This window comes from Sus scrofa, chromosome 11 (assembly GCF_054392235.1).
Source record: "Sus scrofa isolate SSC_HxYL_T2T_F1_AM1 chromosome 11, Sscrofa_HxYL_maternal_Yorkshire_Landrace_v2.0, whole genome shotgun sequence".
NCBI classification, from domain to species: Eukaryota; Metazoa; Chordata; class Mammalia; order Artiodactyla; family Suidae; genus Sus; species Sus scrofa.
Window position 1 is genome coordinate 70,802,180 of NC_139393.1, and position 25,604 is coordinate 70,827,783.

General features: G+C 42.2%; 1 protein-coding gene across 16 annotated transcripts in view; it reads left to right on the plus strand.

Annotated features, from left to right (window-relative positions):
* GPR180 (G protein-coupled receptor 180) overlaps positions 1-25,604 on the plus strand; it is a 290,476-nt gene that overhangs the window by 46,318 nt on the left and 218,554 nt on the right. For 8 of the 16 annotated variants that reach the window (XR_014819704.1, XR_014819706.1, XR_014819705.1 and 5 more), the window contains exon 11: positions 436-593. The gene's annotated coding sequence lies outside the window, so the exon portion shown is untranslated. Of the gene's footprint in view, positions 1-435; positions 2,697-20,212; positions 23,983-25,604 lie in introns of those variants that run through there. The other 8 variants (XR_014819707.1, XR_014819708.1, XR_014819692.1 and 5 more) reach the window with 2 other exon arrangements.

Sequence of the window (25,604 nt, forward strand, 5' to 3'; positions counted from 1 at the left end):
AAGTTAGAGTGTTTGTAAAAGATTTTTTTTTTGGCGGGGGAAGGTGGGTGTTAAGGTGGAAAGTGGTTTCTTCTCTGATTCACTCATTTCTATGACTGAAGTTCTATATCACATTAGTAAACTGAAACATTCTTTAGCTCCTCTTGTAAAGACATCAGCTTCTTTAGAAATAAACAACATTCAATAAGTGTTAAAGTTTGGTATTTCCAAACTGACCGTCCTTTAAAAAAAGCCCCTGTATATTCCATCTTTGATTGTTCCTCAAAGCATATAGAGTGGTTCATAAGCTTAATTTGAGAATCAAGATGGAAATCATTCCAGATGTAGTAAAGTCAGGTTTTAAGCACATGAGCAAAAAATCACAAGTTATGGCTTCTATCTAGATTTCGAGGTTGTAGACCTCTTACCTTTTTAAAAATATAAATTCCTTTCCAGAAAGCAACCTTTCACTGCCTGCCTGCCCTTCAGCTTCCAGGAGCCCATCTCTCTCATCTGGCCACTCCTCACTCTAGCCAGAAGGACCCCTTCCCTGTGCTGAAAGAATCGCTTTGCTCCAAACCAGATGTTTTCCCCCAGGGCTCTGCTTTAAGACGGTAAGGCCATATTTCCTGCCCTTTGTCTTCTTATTTCCCATACTTCTAACTCTTTATCATGATGTTGTTTTGGTGTTTCTAGTTCTTGATGATACACCTCTGTCAGCTCAGGCTCATGCTATGAGTTTCAACAGCTGTGACATGTCTAAACTGCATTATCTTGAAAGTGTTGGCACTAGTGAAAAATAGAAAGGAGCCAAATTAATAAAAAACAAAACATTTCAAAAGGTTCCCATGGATACACCCTGAAACCGGGAAGTACACACTGGGTCACGTTGACTCATTCCGCCTGTAATCGCCTCTCCTTTCCATGCTGCCTCATTTATGCACACATCGCATAATACGTGCTTGAGGAGCATTGGCACATCTGAGGATTGTGATCACATCACCAAAGGTGTGCCTTTTTGCCTATAAAATCCATGCTTAAATGGGCGATTGTGTTTGAAGTGATTTATTACAATCTTTAGAGATAAAATATGAATACTGTACAAGGGGTGTGGAAACCAAGGTACAAAATGGTATGCTTTATGTCGAGGAGTAATCAGAAAATAATGAGTATGCATTCTAATAAGGGAAAGTCACCGCAGCAGATTGAAAAGACTTCCTTTTATTGCCAGTTGAACCTGTGCAGAGCTGGACTCGGGCAGTAATAAAGCGGGGTGACGTTCCTTTGCATCTGATTTGATGAGACCTTTATGTGGCGGTGTGACTCTCCTCTTTATGTATTCATATTTCAGTTTTAATGTATTTGCTCAGAGTTTGGTTTTTTTTTAATGAGGTAAAGCCGCAGGGTATAGATGTAAACGCCACTGTATAGCCCCTGAGTTATGAGTGGCAGGGGAGGATTCAGGGCAGGAGGAATATATTCTGGAGTGAAGATCGGCTTATTTTTCATTTAAAAAAGAAATTTTTTTTTTTTTTTATCTCCATACATGTAGTGACTTTTCTTTTTTTCTGGGTGGTGTACCTATACCTGACCTTTTCTATTTAGTTCTTCATCTTTTCCTTTATACTTTTCGAGAGCTTTGCTTACAATGTATATCGGAAGTATTTTTCCTGGTTTATGATTTGCTTTCCTGTTTTGTTTGTGATTTTTTTTGGCATTCAGGAATTTAAAGCTTTCATGTAGTTAAATATATGAGTATTTTCCTTTGCCATTTCTGCCTTTAGTGTTCTTTAGTTCCCTGAGACGATATGTACAGTTATATTTTTATTCACTAATTCAACGGTTCCTTTTGTTTTACAATCAACTTTTTAATCTCCTTGGAAGTTATCTGGATGTAAAACAGTAGTTCTCTTCCAGGGCTATGCATTAGAATTACATAAAGAAAAATTTATGTGTCTAGATGCCATCCCAGACTAATTCACTTAGAATTTCTGAGGGTGAGGTCTGGCTATTGTGTTTGGATTTCTTCAAATGATTTGTGGTGTACAACCAGAGTCTAGAACCCTATTTAAAGAGTCAAGTATGGGTCCATGTTTTGTTTATCCAAATTGTTCCAATCTACCTTACAAAGATGTTTTTGAAGAATATTTACTAACAAGAAAATGGTCACAATAAAATAGGTGTAAGTGAAAAAAATGACATAAACTTTACACATGTGTGCGTGAATACCAATAACTTCTGGTTCCAGCCTTACACTAATGTATATGGCATTACACGAAAGACTGAACAATACATTCCAGTCTTAGTGATGAGTATCTCAGGATGGTGGGATTCGAACTTATTTATTCTTTTCTGCATTTTCCAAATTCTCTACAAGGAGCATTTATTGCCCTTTATAATAAGAAAAATTAGTTGCAAAAGGACTTTAATTTTTGAAAAGATTAATTTCTAGACATTATTTTTTAAATGGTACATAGAAGTGTATGGGAAATATTTAAACTATGACAGTTGCATTAGATTAAATCTGTGGCTTGGGAAGATATAAGGTAAGAACATTGTACTTGCATCCATAAGTTTTATTGTTTGCTGCTTATATTTTTATAAACAAATACATGGTTATTTGTTAGACATGTATTGATTTAAATTATTACTGATTTTATCAAATGTTTGCTTTTTACCACCAACTTATCTCTGAGAATAAAATACAGTTTTGGCAAGATTGGCAAAGAGAATCTGTATAGTTCAGCAACTGAGTTCTTTGGCCAATGAGAAATCATAGTGGCCAATATGGTTTTATCTTAGCTTGTGTTAGCACATTTTTCCATTTTGCAGAAGGGATTCAATTTAATAATGAGATCTTACATTCATGTAGGATTTCTGTAAACATTAGGAATTTTGAGATTTAAACAACATTCAGGAGTTCCCGTCAAAGTCGTGGCTCAGTGGTTAAGGAACCTGACTAGTATCCATGAGGATGCAGCTTCGATCCCCGGCCTTGCTCCGTGGGTTAAGGATCTGGCATTGCCATGAGCTGTGGTGTAGGTTGCAGATGTGGCTGGATCCTGCGTTGCTGTTGTGGCTGTGGCTTGGGCCAGCAGCTACAGCTCTGGTTCGACCCCTAGCCTGGGAACCTCCCTATGCCGTGGGTGCCGCCCTAAAAAGACAAAAAAGACAAACAAAACAAAACAAAAAACATTCAATCCAGTCTCCTGTTGACAAAAAAAAATTTTTAATTGAAGTATAATCGATTTACAAAGTTGTGTTAGTTTCAGGTATACAGCAAGGTGATTCAGTTGTGTGTATATATCCTTTTCCAGATTCCTCTCCATTTTTGTTATTACAAGATACTGAATATAGCTCCCTATGCTGTCCAGTAGGTCCTTGGTGCTATGTTGACAGTTGCCAAGATTTTATGAAGACCATTTCTTTCACCGGAGCTCATGCAAGTTCCCAGGCCAGACCTGAGCCACTGCAGTGACAAAACTCAAGAGCCTTAACCCGCCAAGCCGCAAGGGAATTCCAAGATTTAGTATTAATTTTACTAAGAAAAAAAAAAGGTATTGCTACCCAAATTATGATAGAGTGCTTTCCAAACACACTATTAGATGCATTCAATTTCTTTTCTTTTCTTTTCTTGGTCACACCTGCAGCATGTGGAAGTTCCCAGGCCAGAGATCAAACCCCTGCTGCAATTGCAGCCCATGCCACCACTGTGGCAATGCCAGATCCTTAACCTGCTGCAAAAACAGGAACTTCCAGATGCATTCAACTTTAGGATCTTAAAATTTGAAACATATATGCACCTTAGAAATGAAATATAGGCATTTTTCTCTTTAAATGAGAATACAGAAAGATGAGGAGACTTTCTTTTCCAATACATCCAGGATTTAAACTTTAATATCCAAATTGTTTTATACCAGTGGACCATTAATTTGTAAATGTTGTAACTGAGATTGGTGAAGAAAGGATTCATCTGATAATTTGTCAGGAGAAGTGTTTAGTCTGGATGATAAAAGTATTGTGAAAGGTCACCCTGAGAAGGACCAGAGGCCAAGTCTTCCCACCAGTCCAAGGGACACTTGAATTACCTGTTTGGAGGTATTTGTTTCTGCCATATTAAGTGTAAAGTCTTATTGCTAATAAGAGTTCTTCAGCAAAAGCTTTCTAATTGGCCAAATGATCAAGGCACCCACTTTGCCATAGCTTTGGCTTCTTCCCTAAGTGCTAGAGGGGAGTGAGGGGATGTGAAACATTTTATCATAAATGTTTGACTAGTTAGATCTGAGCAGAGTGGCAATTATGTTACTTCATCCAAGTTAAAATCATAGATTTGTACAGGAGTGTCAAGGATTCTCTTAATCCCTTCATTTTGCAGATAAGCAATCTAGAGCCTCTAGGGGCTAAATAATTTGCTCAAGATCACACAGGTCACACAGAGGCAGAGCCAAGACTAGAATCCAGGCCCCCGGGGCTCCCAGTCCTACCCTTTCCACTGTTAACTTTCCCAGTATTCAGAGATATGATGAAGATTATGGTGATTAAGTAATTGTAAGTGCACTGAATCTGTAAGCTATATGTTTATTTTAGCATATTTGTAAGTGTTTGCTTCATTGACTTTGGGAAAAAAACATCTAGAAAAGGAAACGAGCAGTGATGACTGATGTATATCACTTACGGGGTTCAGTGGTCGCCAAGAACTTTGTATAAGGTAATCCTCTTGACGACCTTGAGGGGTGATGAGTTCAGACAGATTAAGCAATCTACCTGATGTTACACAGTTAAGTGACAGAATTGAGAGTGTGTCGGCTCTAAAGCTTATTAGCTGCAACACTCTACTCCCTTCTTTTGATTAAAACAAACTTCAAGTGAAGTATTTTGTGCTGCATGGAGGACGGACATCCTAGGCCTCTCATGTCTGCAAAAGACACTTTGACAGACTTGTCAGAACATTCATAGGCCCAGCTGGGAGAGGGATAGGAAGGGCAGCATTTGTTGGGAGGAATCTCTGCCTGATGCTGTTGGGCTGCATTTGTGGGGAAGGGAAAGAAAAGGCATTCAAATCTCCTAGGTCAGTCTGCTCCATCAACCATATTATCACTCCTTTTTTTATTGAATATGCCACTTTTATTGAGGCCAGTTAAATAAGAACCTTTTATTTTGTTATTATGATTTTAAAAAAATTTTAGCGGCTGCACCCACAGCATATGGAATTCAAGCCACAGCTGTGACCTGTGCTGCAGCTGCAGCAACAGAGGGGATTGAACCTGCACCTCTTCAATGACCTGAGCTGCTGCAGTCGGATCCTTAACCCACTGTGCCACAGCAGGAACTCCTGTTAGTATGTTTTTAAGTTGTGTATTTACTAATCCCATTATTAACAAGTGTAATTTTTAAGCATTTTATTTATCCCTTTGCAATACACAACCTTTTATTCCATAAAAAAAAAAGTATCGAGTGGGAGTTCCCCTCATGGCTCAGCAGTAAAGAACCTGACTAGTATCCATGATGATGCAGGTTCGATCCCTAGCCTTGCTCAGTGGGTTAAGGATCTGGTGTTGAGCTGTGGTGTAGGTCGCAGACGCAGCTCAGATCTGGCACTGCTGTGGCTGCAGTATAGGCCAGCAGCTGCAGCCCCGATTCAACCCCTAGCTTGAGAACTTCCAGATGCCTAAAAAGACCAAAAAAAAAAAAAAAAAAAGAAAAAAAGAAAAAGTTCAAAATGGCCCAAACCTGGGAACAACCTTAATATCCATAAATAGGGGAATGAATTAACAAATAGTGCTATATTCATGTAATTCAGTATCACTCAGCATTAAAAAGGAACAAACAATGATACATGCAACAATATGAGTGAATCACAAAAATATTAGGTTAAACGAAAGAAGCCATATATGAAGGAGTTTGCTCATATTAAGTTTTAGAAGAGGCAAAACTAATCTATGGTGATAGAAACAAGACCAGTGAGTGAAGTGATTAGAGGGGACAGAGAGAACTTTGTGGGGTGCTAGAAATGTTCTTACCTTGACGCGATGTTTATTACATGGATGTACACGTTTATCAAAATTCACCAAATTGCACACTTAAAGATTGATGCATTCTACTCTATATAATTTTTACCTTAAAAAGTATTTTTAAAAGATGCCGTTGTACTCATAGCTATGAAGGTAGCTAACAAATGTGTTTCACATAAAATGGGGGCATAACTAAGTAGACACAGGATATGGAAACAAAATTCATATTGGACTGCTGTTGAATATTACAGAGCAGCGGAGTATATTTTACTCTATAAGACCTAGATATAGTAAATAGAAACCTTCCATGGAAGAGCTGGAAAGGCATTATTTTTTTACCGAAGCAAGTTCGATTGGATTTTAGTATTTTGACAGGACTGTGGATATATTGAAGAGGGTAGAAGACAAAGCAATGTGAATTATGTCCTATGAGAAAATGTGAAAGGAAGGACAGTTACAGTATAAGAAATGGCGGAGGAGGCTTCTTAAAAAACAAACAAACAATATGAGTAAAAGAGTGTATGGAACAAATAGCTCTTTGATATTTCAAAATGACAATTGTATGCAAAAATCCAAAGCTATAGTAAGAGCAATTTAATTTAGGTTTTTAGAAAGAACGTAGTGATTGAACATGCTCACACCTGCCAAAGGTCCGACACTGGAGCCTTAAAAGTTCAATGTTAGTGGGGTTACCTACAAGCACAGGAAGAAGTACTGGCCTTTGAGGGCCCCTCACCGCCCTGAACTGGTGAACATCTGGGATGCACTAGAGGAAACCCCTACATCAGTACACAGCCTCACTCATTTTGGTTCTTGTGAACTGTGGAAGGAAGGAAAGTGTTAATTGTTTAATTAATAAGAATCCCCTAAGGAGTTCCTGTCATGGCTCAGCGGTAATGAACTTGCAGGAACCTTAAAGACTGGGATTTGATCCCTGGCCTTGCTAAATGGGTTAAGGATCCGGTGTTGCCTTGAGCTTGGTGTAGGTTGCAGACATGGCTCAGATCCCTCGTTGCTGTGGCTGTGGTGTAGGCCAGCAGCTGTGGCTCTGATTGGACCCCTAGCCTGGGAACCTCCATATGCCATGGGTACAGCCCTAAAAGACAAAAAAAAAAAAAAGGAATCCCCTGAATTTTGATCTTTGGGACCAACTTAAGTGTTAAGTCCTCTGGGAAGCCTCACTAGCTCCCCCTTCCCCCAGACTTTTTTAGACATCCCCCAGTTATGATTCTGCTTATTGGTGCTCGCCTTAGTATATATATGTTGTATCAAGTTTTCCAATTTTCAAATAATCACAAACTTAGTGGATTAAAACAACATACATTGATTATGTCAGTTTCCATGGGTTGGGAGACCAGGCATGCCTTCGCTGGATCCTCTGCCCAGAGGCTTATAAAGCTACAATTATGGTATCAGCTGGGCCATCTTCCTTTCTGGAGCCCAAGTTCTTCTTCCAAGTTCATGCAGTTGCTGGCACGATTCAGTCCCTTGCTGGCTGTCAGCCAGGGGTCACTGTCATCTCCTAGAGGCCATCCATACACGGTCCTCTCACAGATTCCCCCACATAGTGGCTTTCTTCCTCAGAGCCAGAAGGAGGATCTCTCTGACTTCTACCCTCTTTTAAAGGGCTCACCTGATTAAATCAGATCCTTTCAGTTTTCTCTCTCTTTTGATTAACTCAAAGCCTTCCAATGAGGGGCTTTAATTACATCTGCAAAATCCCTTCCCCTTTGCCACACAATGTAACTTAATGCTGAGAGTGGAATCCCACCGTATTTACAGATGCTGCCCACATCAAGAGTGTGGGTCCATGGGGGTCACCTTAGACTTCTGCCCACCACAGATAATGTGTCATGAACCAGAAGAGAAAATACATGAAGAGGGGCTGTTTTATTCATGTCACATATTGAGTTTAATATTGGAGGTTTTGAGTTTGCCATGCCTGTGTGTCCCCTGGATGTAGAATACTGTTCCACTTGTGCACAAATACTGCAAAATCATCTTCTGAATGACTGCACCCATCCAATGAGGCAGAAGTAGTAATCACACAAATGATTAAGAACATCTTAAAATTTCTTTGACTGTATCATTGCAGCCTTGATGTAAGTTTTCAACTTTGTACACTTTATACTTTTGTGCATATGTGTGTGTACATATCTTGAAATAATACCAAGTTCTTTCCCGTCATATATTTACTTCTAAGTAGGAAAGATGGATGCACCAACCACTTGTTTAACGTGTTTCATCGACAGTATACATTTATTTCCTAATATTTTCTGGGTTCCCCGGCTTTAGGACAGAAACCAAAATGCATTCTTCCTTATGCTTTGAATTCTAAGAAGAAGCATCCTTGTAATGATAGGTTATGTCCTTCTGCAGAGTATAATCTCATGCAGTAAAGTGTAGTTTATGTGATATTTGGTATTATATAGTTGATGTCCACAAATACTGTTATATTGTACATTTACGGCGTGTGGGTTGGCCTTTTATGAGAAGAGTCTGTGTCACAGCTACACAGCTGCCCCACAAAGGTTAAAACAGGTGCCAGCCACAAGTAGGCACATGGCCCGGAGCCTTTCAGAGCTCGCTTAACTTCAAGAACAACATCAAACAAGGTGGTGGACGGCTTCATTAGCATCCTGTTTGGTTTTTGTTTTGTTTTGTCTTTTTATCTTTTTTAAAGCTGCACTCGCGGCATGTGGAGGTTCCCAGGCCAGGGGTCTAATCAGAGCTGTTGCCGCTGGCCTACACCACAGCCACAGCAACGCCAGATCCAAGCCGCCTCTGCGACCTACACCACAGCTCAACGGCAACGCCGGATCCCCAACCCACTGAGCGAGGCCAGGGATCAAACCCGCAACCTCATGGTTCCTAGTCGGATTTGTTTCCACTGAGCCATGACAGGAACTCCACATCCTGTTTGAACAGCATTTTCTCACTTTGAGATGCAAATGTTCTGAAGAGTTTGTGCAGGTTGACTAAGGAATATTTCATCTCCACTGGAGGGACCCCCACAGGGGAATGCCTCACAAGCAACCCTTCCGTGAACTCACCCACCCTTTGTGTTCAAGGGCTGTATGCGGAGAGCATGGGGCTGCGCATTCGAGAGCACTGACTCTTTTCAAACGTGGCTTTTCTTGCTGTTGTTTGCTTTGGTTCGTCACATGAAACGACTAAATTCTCACTTGCTGTCTGAGAGTGTGAGAAGTGAAATTAGGTCAGTATTTATTTAGTAAACATCTAATTTCAGGATTTTAAAAACCCTCCCTCCTAAAGACTGATTAGGGTGAAACTTCACATGGAATATAAAATTAAAATATTTACAAACAAGTATGTTTTGCTGGGTTGCCTGATGGCTTTAATTTTTGACTTAAAAAAAATGTCTTTGAAGTGTATCATTCCTTACATGTTCACAAGATCTGAGGGTCAGGCCTTCATTTGCATTTTTGTATTTTCTTTAGCTCAAAATAGATTTGATTAAAAAACGAAATTTGGCACAAGATTAATCTGTAATAGGATTTTATTGCTTATGTTATTCAAAAAAAAAAAACCCAACAACAAACAATGTTATGCTTTGAGGTGTGATTAACACATAAGTACAGCAGCTACTTTTCAGATGTGTCTCATTGTATTTTATGTTCACTCATTGGATTCCACATTTGTGGAATGGTGTAGTGGAAGCTTTAGCCGACTCTCCTTACATCCAACCAGGAGACACAAAATTTCGTACCATCTGCTTTTGCCAAATTGCAACAAATGAGAATTTGTATCTACTAGGTGTAAGGTCTAATGTATTACAAAAACTAGGAGGTTTGCTTAGAAGTACATCTAGTAGATTTCTGAATTGTGAGAAATTTAAAGTTAGGATCAAATGCTAAAATTAAGTCGCCCCACCCTGCTTCAGGGGCCAGACTAAGCATCTGCATAAGTAGGGATTTCAGAAATCAGTACACTTCCTGCAGTGCGTCCTCTCCTTGGAGCATTGTTCTTTTTCTTAGCATCTATCTTGGTTAGAAAAGTTCAGATCAGAAGTTCCCGTTGTGGCTCAGTGGTTAACGAATCCAACTAGGAACCATGAGGTTTTGGGTTCGATCCCTGGCCTCGCTCAGTGGGTTAAGGATCTGGCGTTGCTGTGGCTGTGGTGTAGGTCGGCAGGTACAGCTCCAGTTCGACCCCTAGCCTGGGAACCTCCATATGCTGCTGGAGTGGCCCTAGAAAAGACAGACAAAAAACAAAAACAGACACATAGTTAATATAAAAAAAGCTCATTACCTGAAGAGGCTGCGTTAGCTATGTGTATGTATTAGACATATCTGTGAATTGTATAAATGCCTGGCTCTCTACAAACTTACCTTTATCTTATTTATGTATGAATATATGTGTGTATGTATATCCATGTTCATAGATGCTTATAGATGAGCTTTACTCATACACAGGTGTACACCTTCAAATACACAAATAATACAAAGGGTGAAATAAAGGGAGAGCGAGGCACGTGGATGGCTCATGTATTTTAAAGTCACAACAGTTTATCTTAGTGAAAAGAACATGTGTGGCCTCTATTGCTCAAGGATCACTCCAGCTCTATCACTTAATGGTATAACATTGGGCATGTTATTTAAATTCCTACAGTTTTCTTTTCTTTTTGTCTTTTTGTCTTTTTAGGGCCGCACCTGCAACATATGGGAACCTAGGCTAGGGGTCCAATCGAAGCTGTAGCCGCTGGCCTACACCACAGCCACAGCGACTTGGGATCTGAGCTGCATCTGCGACCTACACCGCAGCTCCTGGCAACACCAGATCCTTAACCCACTGACTTAGGCCAGGGATCAAACCCCTGTCCTCATGGATGCTATTTGGGTTCGTTACCTGCTGAGCCACGTGGGGAACTCCTAAATTCCTATACTTTTCTGAAGGGAGAAGGGCCTTCTAAAGGAAAGCACCCGCCACCCTTCAGGCATTTAATCCTACCTAACCTGCTAGGGAGAGGGATAAAAACGTTTAATGTACCAATGAGGAACTGAAAGTCTGGGTCTATCTTTTTAATATATTGATCCCATTGTATGCCATCAGCAGGCTGTCTCACAGACATTCTTTAATGCAACAGCAAATAATCATTGCTCTGGCTTAGTCCCGCATGTCTTACATGGATGGACATGTGAAATGTGTGAATGAAACACTTCCATGACTAAACTTGACTAAAAGGCAAAAGGCATGTTTTTTGAACTTCAGACCCCTAACAGGAAAATACTAAGACTGCCAACTTTATGTATCACCAACATTACCAGAAGATAAATGGGATATCCCATAATGTTTTGAACTAAGTATAAAATATCGCAATTTAATTTTTTCTGTAGGAAAATAGTGATATCTTTAAGATAATTTTCTTTGAATGACTTTAATTAGACCTGTAAGAACAATTGAAACAGTATTGCCAATTAAATTGTCCCATTAGTAAAAATGATCAACTACTAAAAGCAAAGTGTTTTGAGAATCCGCATTCTCAATGTGGGAGAAAGATACGGTGTGATATAGAAAGAGCTCGGTAAAGCCTTGCGGTCCTGAATTTAAATTAAAACTCTCATGTGAACTCTTGATATAGTTTATCTTTAGTATATATTCATGCCTAGTGCTCTCCACCGGAAAAATCCAGAAACAATGGTGAGGCCAGTAGCAATGGCACCTCTAGTGCCAGCTCCATATATCATTTCTCACTCAAAGGAGCTAGGGCTCCTTGGAGAACTTGCTGCCCCAGGACTGGGGCGTGGAAGGTCCAAAGTGATTTCAGAGCATCTTGTCAAACCAAAAAGAAAGGAAACTATCAAAGATTACCAAGGTCTTGTCTAATGGACTTAGGAGCCAACTTGAAAAGGCTCCCTGCAGCCAAAGGTGGATCAGTTTGAGCATCAGTAAGAACAGAAACCGCAATGTATTGAAATGCGTCCAACATGGCTAAATGCATTGAGTTCATAAGGATACCAAAAAATTGGTTGCCATTGCAAAACTAAATCTTGATTTTGAAAATTGATAAAGGGGAATAAAGTCAAATGTTTACCCTGTCTTACCTACATGAACTGTATTAATAGATGAGGGGACATTTCTCTTTGTACAAGTCTTCCAGCTCATAAATGAAGAAGGGTTGGGATGATGAGCTGTCACCGTGCTGGGCCTCCAGGTAACCAAGAGGTAGTCTGAGTAATGCTGTTGTGGACATCACTGTGCGTGTGTGGAAGCAGTTCTCTGGGACACCCTCAAGGCAGGGGACGGCTGGGTCACAGCCAACACACGAGTGCAACCTCACAAGATGATCCCAAAGTATCTTTTACAAGGGTTCTACCAACTTACACTCCAACCAGCCGTTTATGGAGATTTCCATCACTCTGTAATTATTCTTTACATTTTTCTATAGAGAAATGAAAGTGGCCTCCTCAGTTTTCTGTTAGGAAACCCTCTCCCCCTGTTTCCTCAATCACATAGTCTCAATGGGGGGCTGGTCCCCTTCCCACTCCCCAGACACTCATACAGCCCAGCGGTGGCCCACTCCCCAGGCACAGGCCAGGAGGGGCAGTAAGTAACTCAGTTTGTACCTCAAGTTGGCCCAGTGAGACTTGATTTCACAACTTTGTGTTGGAAATTTTAAGGGAAAAGGAGTTTTATTGTAGTTGTTTGTTTTGTTTTTGTTTTTTTACTCTGGGGCTTCTGTGCTCATTAGGGTATATGCTTAGAGATACTGAGGGCCATGCTAGCGTACAGAGTTAGACCCGCTGGCAATGAATCCAACACCGAAGACAGCTGGACCAGCAGGGGAAGAGGTTGATGGCCGGATGCATCCCATGCCAGAAGCCAGTTAAATTCCCCTGCTTCTTCAGTGATACCAACCAGTGGGTAACCATCTCCACCCACCACCTCCAGTCCTGACTTATTCAAGAAGCATTCATTACCACCCCCCATGCTGGGTTTAAAGATACAGCCATGAATACGCTCCACGAATGTTTGCTTGTTTTAATGCGTATTTGAATGACCTTGGGATTGGGAAGTTATAGCTTTAGCCTCTAATAATCTTTAATAAAATACCTATAGGGAGTTCCCGTCATGGCGCAGCGGAAGCGAATCTGACTAGGAACCATGAGTTTGCAGGTTCCATCCCTGGCCTCGCTCTGCAGGTTAAGGATCTGGCGTTGCTTGGCTGTGGCGTAGGGCAGCAGCTGTAGCTCTGATTGGACCCCCTAACCTGGGAACCTCCATACGCTGTGGGTGCAGCCCTATAAAGACAAATTTTTATTAAAAAAATAAATAAAAATGAAAAACCTATAAATAAATAGTTTCCAGCTTCCTCAGAAACAGTCAGATGTTTTCTTCAGTTTGTTAAAAATATTAAAACAGCACTTTGATATTTTGGTACAGAACGTAAAGAAGAGTTAGTCTCTACTGCGGAGTCATTTGTTAGATGGTCTTATGGAAAAGGTAACATAATCGTAGGGGAAAGCCCTCAAGCTCCTAAAACTTACCCTATGCACAAGCGAGACAGGCCAGGTTGTTCAAAAAGAGGATGGGGCTGGCATGTATGTGGCTCCTAAGAAGGTTCTGGACTGAGTGAATGCCCACATCCAGGTGGAGTGATAAAGGGCTGGGGCAGACACTGATTTTGTGGGGCCTGAAGTCTATGCCGTTTGAGGGAAAGGGATCCTTTTTAAGAAAGCAAAGGCAGGAGTTCCCTTCCTGGCTCAGCCGTTAACTAACCTGACTAGGATCCATGAGGTTGCGGGTTCAATCCCTGGCCTCGCTCAGTGGGTTAAGGATCTGGTGTTGGCATGAGCTGTGGTGTAAATCACAGACGCAGCTCAGATCCTGCTTTGCTGTGTGATGTGTGATGGTAGCTCCACTTTGACCCCTAGCCTGGGAACTTCCATATGCCACGGGTGTGGCCCTAACAAGCAAAAAAAAAAAGAAAGAAAGAAAGAAAGAAAAGAAAGGCAGAATCATGTATAAGTCCTTAGAAATGACCTCTGCAGTAGTCCCTGAGGCCTAAGCTTCACCAGCTCGACAGGGAACATGTCTCTGCAGGACGGAAATGTGTACGTGTCAAAAACTAAGTCATGGTTCAAGGCAGAGCAAGCAGTTTTCACTAACTATGGCCTTGTGTCTAGAGGAAGGTGACAATTGCATTCCTAAATGATGGATTGAAAAGACCACAGTCCTTTTTGGGAGCCTCAAAGCTAAGGAGATTCAGTTTCATGATGATGTAGTTGGGAACTAGAGCACAATGCTGAAAAGGAAGGTTGCATGATTAGGTAAATCTTTTTTGCCACTGGGATTAACATGAATTAAATAAGTAAGTAAATAAATAAATAAAGGAGGCCCTGGGGCTCCCAGAGATATTTCTAGCAAGAAATGATAATTTATAGACCAGAATAAAGACTGCAGAAACTGAAAGGAAGGAAATGAAGCCAAGTCCAGCTGTTCTTAGAAAATAAAAGATAGTCTAGACATTTGGGAGAAAACCAGACTTAAAAGCCAAGCTTTCCGTGCGGACATGTGAGGAGGTTAGCAGCTGATTCATTTTTCGATGTTACTTTTTCCAAATGTCATAAGCTTCTTATGGGTCAGGGCTTAGGGTTTCAGGATTATTTGGCACTGTTTTTGACAGATGCGTATTTAGTCAAAATCTGGTATTCTTCTTCTTCCGTGTTCCACTGCTGTGCTTTGAATATTTGTGCCTCCCCCTCTCAAATTCAAATGCGGAACTCCTAACCCCCAATATGATGGTATGAGGAGCTGGGGCCTTTGGGAGGTGACTGGGTCATGAAGGCTCAGCCCTCAGGAGTGGATTAGTATTAAATTAGCTCCCTCCTCCTTTCACCATGTGAGTGAGAAGTCAGCCGTCCGAAGAGGACCTTCCCCGGACCGATCATGTTGGCACCGTGATCTTGATGTTGAGCCCCTACAACTGTGAGCAGTGAATGTGTGCTGTTTATAGGCTGCCCAGGGTGTGGTATTTTGTCCTGACAGCCGGAACAAAGATATCCAGTCATATAAGAAGTCTTGACACTCTTCCCATCTGAGCTGTACAGGGGCAGTGCTGTCTAGCCTCTTCCACGATCAGTGCCTGCCCTAGATTCTATTTCTGTCTAGTCCCGAAAGGGAGCATGAGTGGGCCCAGCCAGGGGAAAGGAAGCCGGCTGTCAGGGGAGTGGGATATCACCTCATCTCAGCACTCAAAGCTGGGAAAACGTGGGTGGCCTCAGCCCAGTTCGAGCTGGCCTCGTGCGTAGGCGGGGTCCTCCAAGGAAGCCACGGAGGGCGTCAGGCGGTTCACCCCACCTGCAAACACTGGAGGTTGCAGGACTCGCCCCCTTGGGGCACAGAATAAAGAAAAGGATTGGACACTGGATGGCATCCATGACCAGGCATTTTCCTAGTGGTTCCTCTTGAGAAACAGATAGGATTCTTTATCACGTAGAGGTAATTTCATCCTAAAGGACTGAAATAATCCAGTTCGGACCGAACCTTCTGGAAGGAAGGGCACAGGCCGTTTCTATGATGTACTCCTTTTCCGTTCCGAAGCCCAGAGCCAGCATTTTGGGTGCATCACAGCCCTGGGCGCTTCCTCGATTTCAGTGAGGAGGGTGTGGACCCCACCGCTCTGAGGTTACGCTTCAGTTCCGAGAAAACCCTCGAGATCGAAAGTTGGCTTTATGGTCGGATTTAGTCCAATCACTGTGTGGGAAATTAGGTTCTGTCTGGGCGTAGGAAAGGAGGAATTCAGTGAAAGCGCATCTCAACTCTAAATAGTCTGACTTTTTTTTTTTTTTTCTTTTTTTTCTCCCAGTTTCTTTGCTATGAACCTATAAACAAACCCGAGTGGGCAGTTTTGGAAAGGAGAGTGTTCATAAATCACAGTAACAGGAAACAGACCACTAGGGGGGATTGTTAAGCCATTCTGTGCGAAAAGAATGACTCTTAACTTTTAAAAATGACTGCAGTTTCATTCTTTTCAATTGTCATTAGCCAACTTAAAGCAGGCGCAGCACACCAGAACTGGAATTCAATCTCTGTAAGCAAGCTCGTATCTCCCCCTGAAAGCGATCAAATGCCTGTAAACATCCCTTTCTTGTTTAATTGCAAACGGATTAATGCAGGCTTTGAAGAAATAGCTGTTCGCAGTACCTGCTTCCAGAAGCAGCTGTTCCCACAGCATCTCGGCAGGTGCAGCCCAGAAGCTGGCCCTGCCCTTATCGTGTGGCGGGAGGTATATTTGCAGAGTCCAATGTGTGTTCAGCCCTGAATTAGTCAACTTTGTTATCTAAATTCTCCTAAACCCAAAGCCTAACAAGAAAACAGCAAAGAGTAATTCCCTCGCAATGATTACAGAGGGACGGGGATCAGAGGGGTATGTGAGAGGCCGGACTAAATGAAGCATTTTTCAGACAAAGAGGCAAAACTCTAGATGAGAGAGAGAGAAAGAGAGAGAGAGAGAGAAGCCAACACACACACATGGGCATTGTTTAGAGGAAGCACCAGTATTTTTAGAATAGCTTTTGCATCAGATAAGATCTCTTGCTTGCAGTGTGTTAACAATCATTTTTAAATCAGTAGCTGGAAGTCGCTTGGCAGGTCCAGAGCTTGGTGTCAGTGAGGAGACCCTTGGAGGATGGGTTGGAAAAGAACATGTTAGGAAAAGACGTGAGAAGGGGCTGGATGGTGGTGGTGGTGGTGGGGGAACTCGAATCCAAAAGGCTCGTGATTGTTTCAGTCATTAAACACCGATATTTAATTTGAGTTTAGTAATCCAGGGCACTATTATGTGGGCTCAAGCAAAAAAAAGGGGGGGGGGAATTAAATAAATATAGTAAAAGAGCAAGGAGGGGCCAACCTGCTTTGGGCCAAGAAGGGCAATAAAGGAGTCTTTATAACCGCCGGGTGGTGGAATACTCTCTTCTCCCCCACCCCGCCAAGCAGAATGTCAAATTCTGTCCCCCCCTTTTTTCCCCCCTCTTAAAGCATGCTAAAAGGAAAATTCTTCACAGAATCTTAAAGAACTTTTTTGACACAACAGCTGCAAAATCTATTTTCTAAACAAAGATTTATACATATTTATATGAGCTTAATCCAGATTTTTTTTAATAAATCATCCTCAGAACTGCAGAGGTAAACTATATGTAAATACCTCAAGTAATAGGCTTGTAGTGCAAATCACATCATTTTATCTTCAATTTTGCATTCGTTTTTCTGGCTTAAAGGTGCATCAGAGATATGCATTTTAGCATATTCAGAACACGGGGCGTGAAATTAAATGTTTGACAGAGTGAGAAAAATATACAGACTTTGGAGATGCCTTAAAAATAGTAATTTATGCAGATCTAGAGGAGTGAAATCATTTGCAATGGAGTGACCCTCTCTCCAGGAATTTTGTGCTCAGTGTTCTTCCCTAATCTCCCGCTGTATCTTCATTTTTCATTGAACTAGCCAGTTTTCTGCGAAGCCGTCTTGTAGATAAGGGCAGTGCTAAAGAAGAAGAAAGAGGACGCTCGGTGGGTCCGTTTCCATTGCACTTTTACCCAAGGCAATGGGCAGAATTTAACGGATTCCTTCCAACATATGTTTTTGCCAGATAAGTAAACAGTGTGTGTCGGAAATGAAAAAGCATTTGCAATTTAATGACATTACAGCTCTCAGCTTAGGCTGGCGTGCTGCGAGGCGAAAAGCAGAAAAAGAGAGGAGAGTAGAAAGAGAAAAAGAACAAAGTTCATCTTCCCTTTTGTGCATTTTTATCAAGGAAAATATTACTTCTTTCCCCCTCTTGTTCTCTTTTTTCTTTTTCGTCTTTTGGCTTTTTTGTCTCACTCATTTACATTTTTTTTCTTTTCTGCCTTTCTGTCCTCTGTTCACTTTTGCCTTTTTCTCATATTGCCACTGACTCATTTCTTCTTTCCTCTCCATTGTGCGTCCTTATTCATCTATTGGGGCCATTCAGTTTTACCTTATAAGAAGCTGTTTATCCCACAATGTATCTTTTCTCCTGTGTTGTACTCCTAGTGCTATAGCTCACAGTCAACAGGATCGTCAGGGATTATAACGTTTCATTTCAAAGCGCTACAAATCTGCTCTCTTGCCTTCCGTCCCTGCCCCGGTTTCCTCTGATACTTGTCCTTTTATTTTGCATTCATTTTGGTCTTTCATTTCACCCCCAGACATCACAGCACCCCAAGGTCTAACCACTGATACTCACTGTCTTTGCACTGTGTGGCAATACTTCCAGGTTCTAGAAACGTCCCCCTGGGGATAGCAGAATTGTTCTCTCACGCCCTTGGTCAGGTTCTGAGGGGTGTGACCAGTGACCGTGTGGTCAGAATTGGTCCTTCCAGGGCCTGGTGACCAGGACAGGGTGTCCTCCAGTGGATGCTTATAATGAGCCATCTTCCAATGGAAAAGGAGCCCCACACCTTGCAGCTGCATCTGCTGCTCCTTTTCCTTTGTGTGAGGGCAGTTCCTGAAATACGTGTATATTTGAGTTCTGTGATTGTGTAATTGAGTGTGTACGTGTGTCTGCATTGGAGTATGTGATGAGTGCGTACAGATTGTGTGTTGAAGGCAGTGTACTCTCTTTGAATACAGGCATATAGAAAGATATGACATATCTTCCAGATGTGAATCTACCTTAAATTCCAGCAGTAAAAGTTGAGTGGACCAATATTTTCTCCTTACTTAGGTCCGTAGCATTTTTAGGTCTAGGGTTATTTCGATTGTCCCTTTTGCAAGGAAAAATAAGATTTTGCACCCAGTCCCATTTTTGTGACAGACCACGTAGACACCCAAGACACCCTGTTTAGGAGAAAGGCATGTCTCTTGAGTCATTTTTGCTGCCTTGCGTTGTCGGTCTGTCAATCTAAGCAGTTCCTGAAGGAACAACTTTTAATATGAAGATTAGTACTCATGGTTGCCTTATATTTTTGCAAAACAAGTTCACATTATTTTAGATATTGCCGTCATGAACATTTGAATATTATTAGCATTCCAGATGTTTAACATAAATTCCATTCCGAGAATACACGTGAAAGTTCCTGGTTAACCTGCAGGTTGAGCATAATTGAAAGGACCTGTAATCAAATTGCAGGCCCTATCGCAGAAATACTCTACAGACTTTAAAAAGATGCTTAAATAAAATGCTCTTGTCTAAAGCCATGTGCATGTTTTTACCATAAAATTACATCTTCCACATCTTCCAGATCCAGCACTTGGTAAGTAAAAAGAAAATCTATTTGGACATAAGGATGGAAAGTAGCTGGAGGTGGTAATTTAATCAACCAAGGATATATTTCAATGTTTTTTCTGGTCTTCTAGGCATTAGCACTTTAAATTCATTATGTCGGTTTGACAGATATATGCAGCCTTAAGGATCTAAAAATGAAATCCTAGAAGTATAGCCTGCTAGAGGATATATATTGAACTTAAGAGATTAAAATGGTATAACCATTGCAACAGAATGGAACATATCGCGTTTCTCATTTTTTCCTCGCTAAGCACGAGTATTTTGCAGATGTAAAATACAGTCTTGTCTAATTAGAAAACCTGGCTCAGGCGCTGTCGCTTTCTAACTTTTACACTGATGAAGTGGATATTAGAAAGAAAATGTGGGCTTCACGGACAGTCTGAAGATGAAGAAGTCTTCCATTTGGGATTTTCTATATCAATAATTTATTAAGGAAAATGACACAAGTCGTTACATGCAGCCTCCTATGAAGAGGCTTGCTTGCATGCTTTTCCTGTTTAAGGCACATCACAAAAGAGCCAAATTATAAAGCAGGTCTTAACGTCACTGAGACGTTACATCTACTCTATCATTATGCCAATTTAGTAACATTAATGATCTGTAATATTAATTCATCATCCTGGAAAATGGGGAAGGGTTGCCGTCATTAACTGAATTAAGCCCCAATTAAAAAGTCATCCAAGCAGTTGTGAAGATTCGAACGCTGATACTGGTGTTCGTTATACTGCAGACCTTTCTGACCACGGAAATCTTGTACATGAGACTGTTACAAACAGCCCCTCACTTTGAATTCAGATATGTCAAAAGAGCAGCCACCCACGGAGGCGGTGGCACCGACTAGACGCCTTATCAGCCTTTTCCATCACCGACTGTGGTTTAACACTTTCTTACAGGGACAATCAGCCTTGAAAGAGGTACAACCTTTTAGCATATCTACTTTAATTCTTCGCAGGGAAGCCAAAGTGGGCTGTCTGGCACAACTCACATCTGTCCTACAGACTCTCTCTTCCCCCGAGATTAGGGTCATCTTTGAAAATCACATTCCAAACCGCACAAAATGAACATTTTGAGGTGTTAAAATGGAGATCCTGTAACGTCTTAGCCTAAATCCCAGTCGCCTCCCATCGGGTGCCCACAAGCCCCTAGTTCTCCTCCCCACCTATTCAAAGTCTCTGTTGCGGGTGGGAGTCTTTGAGTCACAGACAATATCAAGTGAAAGATAAATGGGACCGAGAAAGGAGTGAGCTGCAGCCGAAATGACAGCCGATCTGAACCATCCAGTCCAAGGACCCCCTTTACCTCTGATGGGGAAGATCAGCTGGTGATAAAGGACTGGTTCCTCCCGCATCCCAACTTTTCTTTACACCCACTGTTGTTGGTCTTGCCATCAGTGATCACGAGTCTCTCCGCCTAAAGCAGCGCTTCCTATGCTGCCGTGTCTCTGTACGAAACACCCGCTGAGATGCCCTCATAACCAGGGACCGTCACCGCTGTGGGAAGCTGGGTGAGTGAGGAAGCACTGGTGGCAACTTGCACACACATGTAACTGAAAGTAATTATGACATCGAAGAGAGCACGTCACTGCCTTGGTCTGGACAAAGGACGAGGGATTTGTATTTGCAGAGATTCATCAAGGATTCCTGTGTATATTTGTGTGGCTGCTTTTTTTGTTTGTTTATTTTTTGTGTTTTTCCTTACCAAGCATAAAGCCCCATGCAAATGCAAAAGCACACCTGACCCCGCACACCTGAGCATCTGCACCTGAGGATGACTCGCATCTGATCAAGTCTCTCCATGAGAAGAAGCTGCACTGAGTCCCTCAGCAGATTTCTTTTCTCATACTGTGTGCCTTCGATCAACACCATAGCATGTGCCTTTGTAAAAAACACACATATGCTCCCCACTCTGACGTCTGCAATGTGCCATATGCCAGAAAAGTCTTGACAGCGGCATCCGCATGCCATCTTAGTGGCAGCAGACAAATCACTTGACAATCTTAGTCTTACTGATTTGAGTAGTGACACGCCATTCCAGTTTTCCCACTCCAGGGGAACCAACAACTTGCTCTCCGACAAAAATCACTGCTCCATCCTCATAAGCAAGTAGCCAGTCTAAACATCCAGCCAAAAAAGAATCGTTTCCCTCCATGGAATGCTGGAAGCTTTATGACTGTTGGCTGAAAAGGAGTCCCGTCAGGAGTTCCTGCTGTGGTGTCACGGGATCCGTGGCATCTCTGGAGCCCTGGGACACAGGTTCGGACCCAGGTTTGATCTCTGGCCTGGCACAGTGGGTCAAGGATCCTGCCTTGCCACGTAGGTCGCTGCTGCGACCCATTGGTGTGGTCCCCCTCAAAAAAAGGAAGAAAGAAAGGAAAGTAGAAAGAAGAAACCCCTTCAAATGTGGTCTGGATGGGAAAACAGCAGTTCCTATTTCTGATATGCAAGGGCTCCAAAGAGCCTTTTTTCCAATAGACATTGGAAGGAAAGCTGGGCTCTTCAGTTACCCTTCTGGAAATTCAGAGCAATTTACTAAACCAAACCTAACTTCATTCCCACCTCTCTGGAGGAATTGCCCTCAAGAAGCTTGACTTACCCTTCATCAGCAAATGATATTTGGGGAAAAGACTGTCTTCTAGACAATTTTTCAAAGAATTCTAGTACCACCCTGCCCAGGATGTTGGGAAGGAGAGAGTCTTGAGGCGTCTTCATCCATGGATGTACAGAGGCCCAGTTCTGTGTGTTTTGAGGAGGTTTTCAGGGATTCAAATGGAAGCCAGTTTTGGGGACTTTGCTGAGGCTCTCAAGACACTGTTCAGTCGCTATGAGCTGGAATCCTGGTGAAAACTGTGTGAAAGCAGTCGTTCAGCTAATGACCGCCGTCAGTGGATTCACAGCCACGCAAACATGCAGGTGTTACCGCCTGCTCTGTAGACGGTGGTTTCCTTGTTCTGAAAAGACAAAAGTCAGTCTCTCAACCTCGCCCTTACGCATTCCTGAATCATCCCAGTGAAGGTGGCCAGAGTCCCCAGACCCGACTGCCCTATGAAATGACTCTTCCTCTCTCCTTCCGTGGACACTTGTCCATGTGGTTATGAGCCTTTTATTTTTATTCCTAGTTATTTTATTTTTTGCTTTTTAGGGCCCAAACCGAGGCACATGGAGGTTCCCAGGCTAGCGGTCGAATCAGAGCTGTAGCTGCCGGCCTACGCCAGAGCCACAGCAATGCAGGATCTGAGCTGCGTCTATGACCCCGCACCACAGCTCACGGCAATGCCAGATCCTTAGCACTGAGCAAGGGCAGGGATCGAACCCGAAACCTCAAGGTTCCTAGTCGGATTCGTTTCCACTGCACCAAGACGGGAACTCTGGCCATGATCCTTTTAGTTCATGGATACCTTTGTTTGTTGAATCGTCCACATAGGCTCTCTAGTCTGTCAAGGGCAAAGGCCTTAGCTCCTGTGTCCCTGGTCAGGCTGTTCGGAGTGACTCCCCAGGGCTGATGAGTGAGTGGAGAGGAAGCCATGAAGAAACAAGAGGAGCATCTGGACGTGGTGCCTAGTAAGAGTTGGTCTAAGTTTTTCATTTCATGGGATCTGATATTTCCCTGCCCCCCATCCCCTCACTGTTTGTGGGAGCACAAGTCACATCTATTGGCAAGTCAAAGTTCAGTCAGTGGAGCCCACAGTGTGCAGACAACGTGGGTTAGGGCCTGAGGATCTCACCTTAGCGCGTTGGGAAGAGCTGCTTCTTGCCCTGTCTCAGGTATGCATGAGTGTATCTCACCAGGTCTTTGAGTGTGCAGTGGTGACAGATACACAAGTTGGGGAAGCAATTAGAGATCATTGTCCAACTTCTCCTAAGGATGCTGAGACTGATAAAAACTACAGTCATCCTTATGTATCCAAGGGGGATTGGTTCCAGGACCCCCCTGAAGATACCAAAATCTGTGGATGCCCAAGTCCCTTATAGAAAATGGTGTGGTTTGTGTACCATAACGTATGCACATCCTCCCATGTACTTTAAATCATCTCTTGATTACTTATAATACCTAATGCCATCTGAATGCCGTGGGAATAGTTACCGGCAAGTAGGAAATTCAAAATTTGCTTTTTGGAACTTTCTGGAAATTTTTTCCCCAAGTATTTTCTTTTTTTTTCCCACTGTACAGCAAGGGGGTCAGGTTATCCTTACATGTATACATTACAATTACAGTTTTTCCCCCACCCTTTCTTCTGTTGCAACATGAGTATCTAGACATAGTTCTCAATCCCCAAGTATTTTCTATTCATGGCTGGTTGAATCCAAGGATGTGGAACCCACAAATGCAAGGGCCTCTATAATTTTCTGCCTAAATCTACCAGCTCTCTGAGGAAACCATGACTGGAAAGCAGAGCTCTGCCTCTTACTTTGTCCTGTGTCCCCTTTCCCTGCATAACTAGGCAATCTGTCTCTATGAGGAATCGTGACTTGTCAAAAATCAGACTTTACTAGTAGCCTTTTAAATTAGTCTTTTTGAAGCTTTTGATAGTTTATTTTTGGTCACTGGGTCAGGACATGCGTTGTCATCAGCTCCCATATGGCCGTCTGATCTAAGAGCATCTTGTGTTGTGTCTTGTGGTGTGACACGCGCCTTCTTGTGACTGTCTACGTTAAGATGCTTTTGGACTCAAACATTCATTGTTCATGAATCAAAACTGACATTAAAACAAATCATACCAGCTTAGCATCGTTTCCTTTTTGTAAACCCAGAAGTACTTGGTTTGTTATCCAAGCCCCCTTGTTCTGAGTTGAATTGTCTTCCCCCCACATATGCTGAAGTCCTAATTCTCAGGATCTGCGAATGTGGCCTTATTTGGAAATAGGCTGTTTGCAGATAAACAAGTTAAGAGGAGGTATTAGGATGGGCCTTATTCCACCATGACCATGTCCTTATGAGGGGGAGGTTTGGGTGGGAAGAGAATGTGAGGACACAGGAAGGATGGCAGGTTAAGACAGAGAACTGCAGTGATGCAGCTACAAGCCAAGGAGAGCCACCAATGGCCAGCAAGACACCAGAAGCTGGGGAGAGGCCTGGAGCAGATTCTCCCTCGCAGTCTCCGAAAGAACCAGACCTGGTGACACCTTGATCCCAGACTGCCAACCTCAGGGACTGCGAGACAACGTGTTTCTGTTGCTTAATTCACCCAGGCTTGGTACTCTGCACCACAGCCTCAGGAAGCCCCAAAGGAATATGAAACACAGATTTCTTTTTGTGGGCTCCATTGTGTGTGTTTGGTTTTTTCCTTTTACTGAAGGCAGTTGTGAGGTTGCAGGTCTTACATATATTTGGAGAAAAGCACCCTTGGTGATCTAAAAAAAGGAAAGGAGGTTTGTAACCCTTTGCTCATAACTATTTAAACTCTGTTTTTTTAGGGATTCTTTGAATTTCCAGTATTATTTCATCTTTATTTCTAAATATGATCTAATAAGTACCCATAGAATTTGTTACTGTGCTTGGTTTTCAACCTGATAGACCCTCAATGCATGAGTTATTTAGTAAATTTAATAAAGCTGTATTTGAAAGTGCCAGAAATACTTTGTGTGGCCCATGGTGGGAGCTTATTGTGTGTGTGTGTGTGTGTGTGTGTGTGTGTGTGTGTGTGTGTGTCTTTTTAGGGCCTCACTCGAAGCACATGGAGGTTCCCAGGCTAGGGGTTGAATCGGAGCTGTAGCTGCCGTCCTGTGCCACAGCCACAGCAACACCAGATCCAAGCCGCATCTGCGACCTACACCACAGCTCATGGCAACGCCAGATCCTCATCTCACTGAGCGAGGCCAGGGATCGAACCTGCAATCTCATGGATACTAGTTGGGTTCATTAAGCACTGAGCCACGACAGGAATTCCAGGGAGCTTTATCTGTATTGAGTGCGTGAATTCCAGAAGAGGCAGGCATATACACATCTGACAGGCCAGGAGATTTTGTAGCAGCTTGAGAGTATTTTAGTTCTTTGCAAGGTGGAAATAGCTTAATTCTTTATAGAGTTTTCTATTATTTTCTAGCGTATTTCAGTGTTGGGACCAAAAGACTTTGTGATATTATTTAATATAAAATTAAATAATAGATCTCATAAATAGATAGTATAAGAAAAAGAATGTGTGTATATGTATATATATATATACACATACATGACTGGGTCACTTCACTGTACAGTGGAAATTGACACAACATTGTAAATACTTTAATAAAAATTTTTTTTAAAAAGCTACTAGCTAACTGTTAATGAATTTGAAATGTAGGATAAACTTTTTGACACTTGTACACACTTTTGGGGAAGGTGGGAGAAAGACAGCAGGGGAGGTTGTG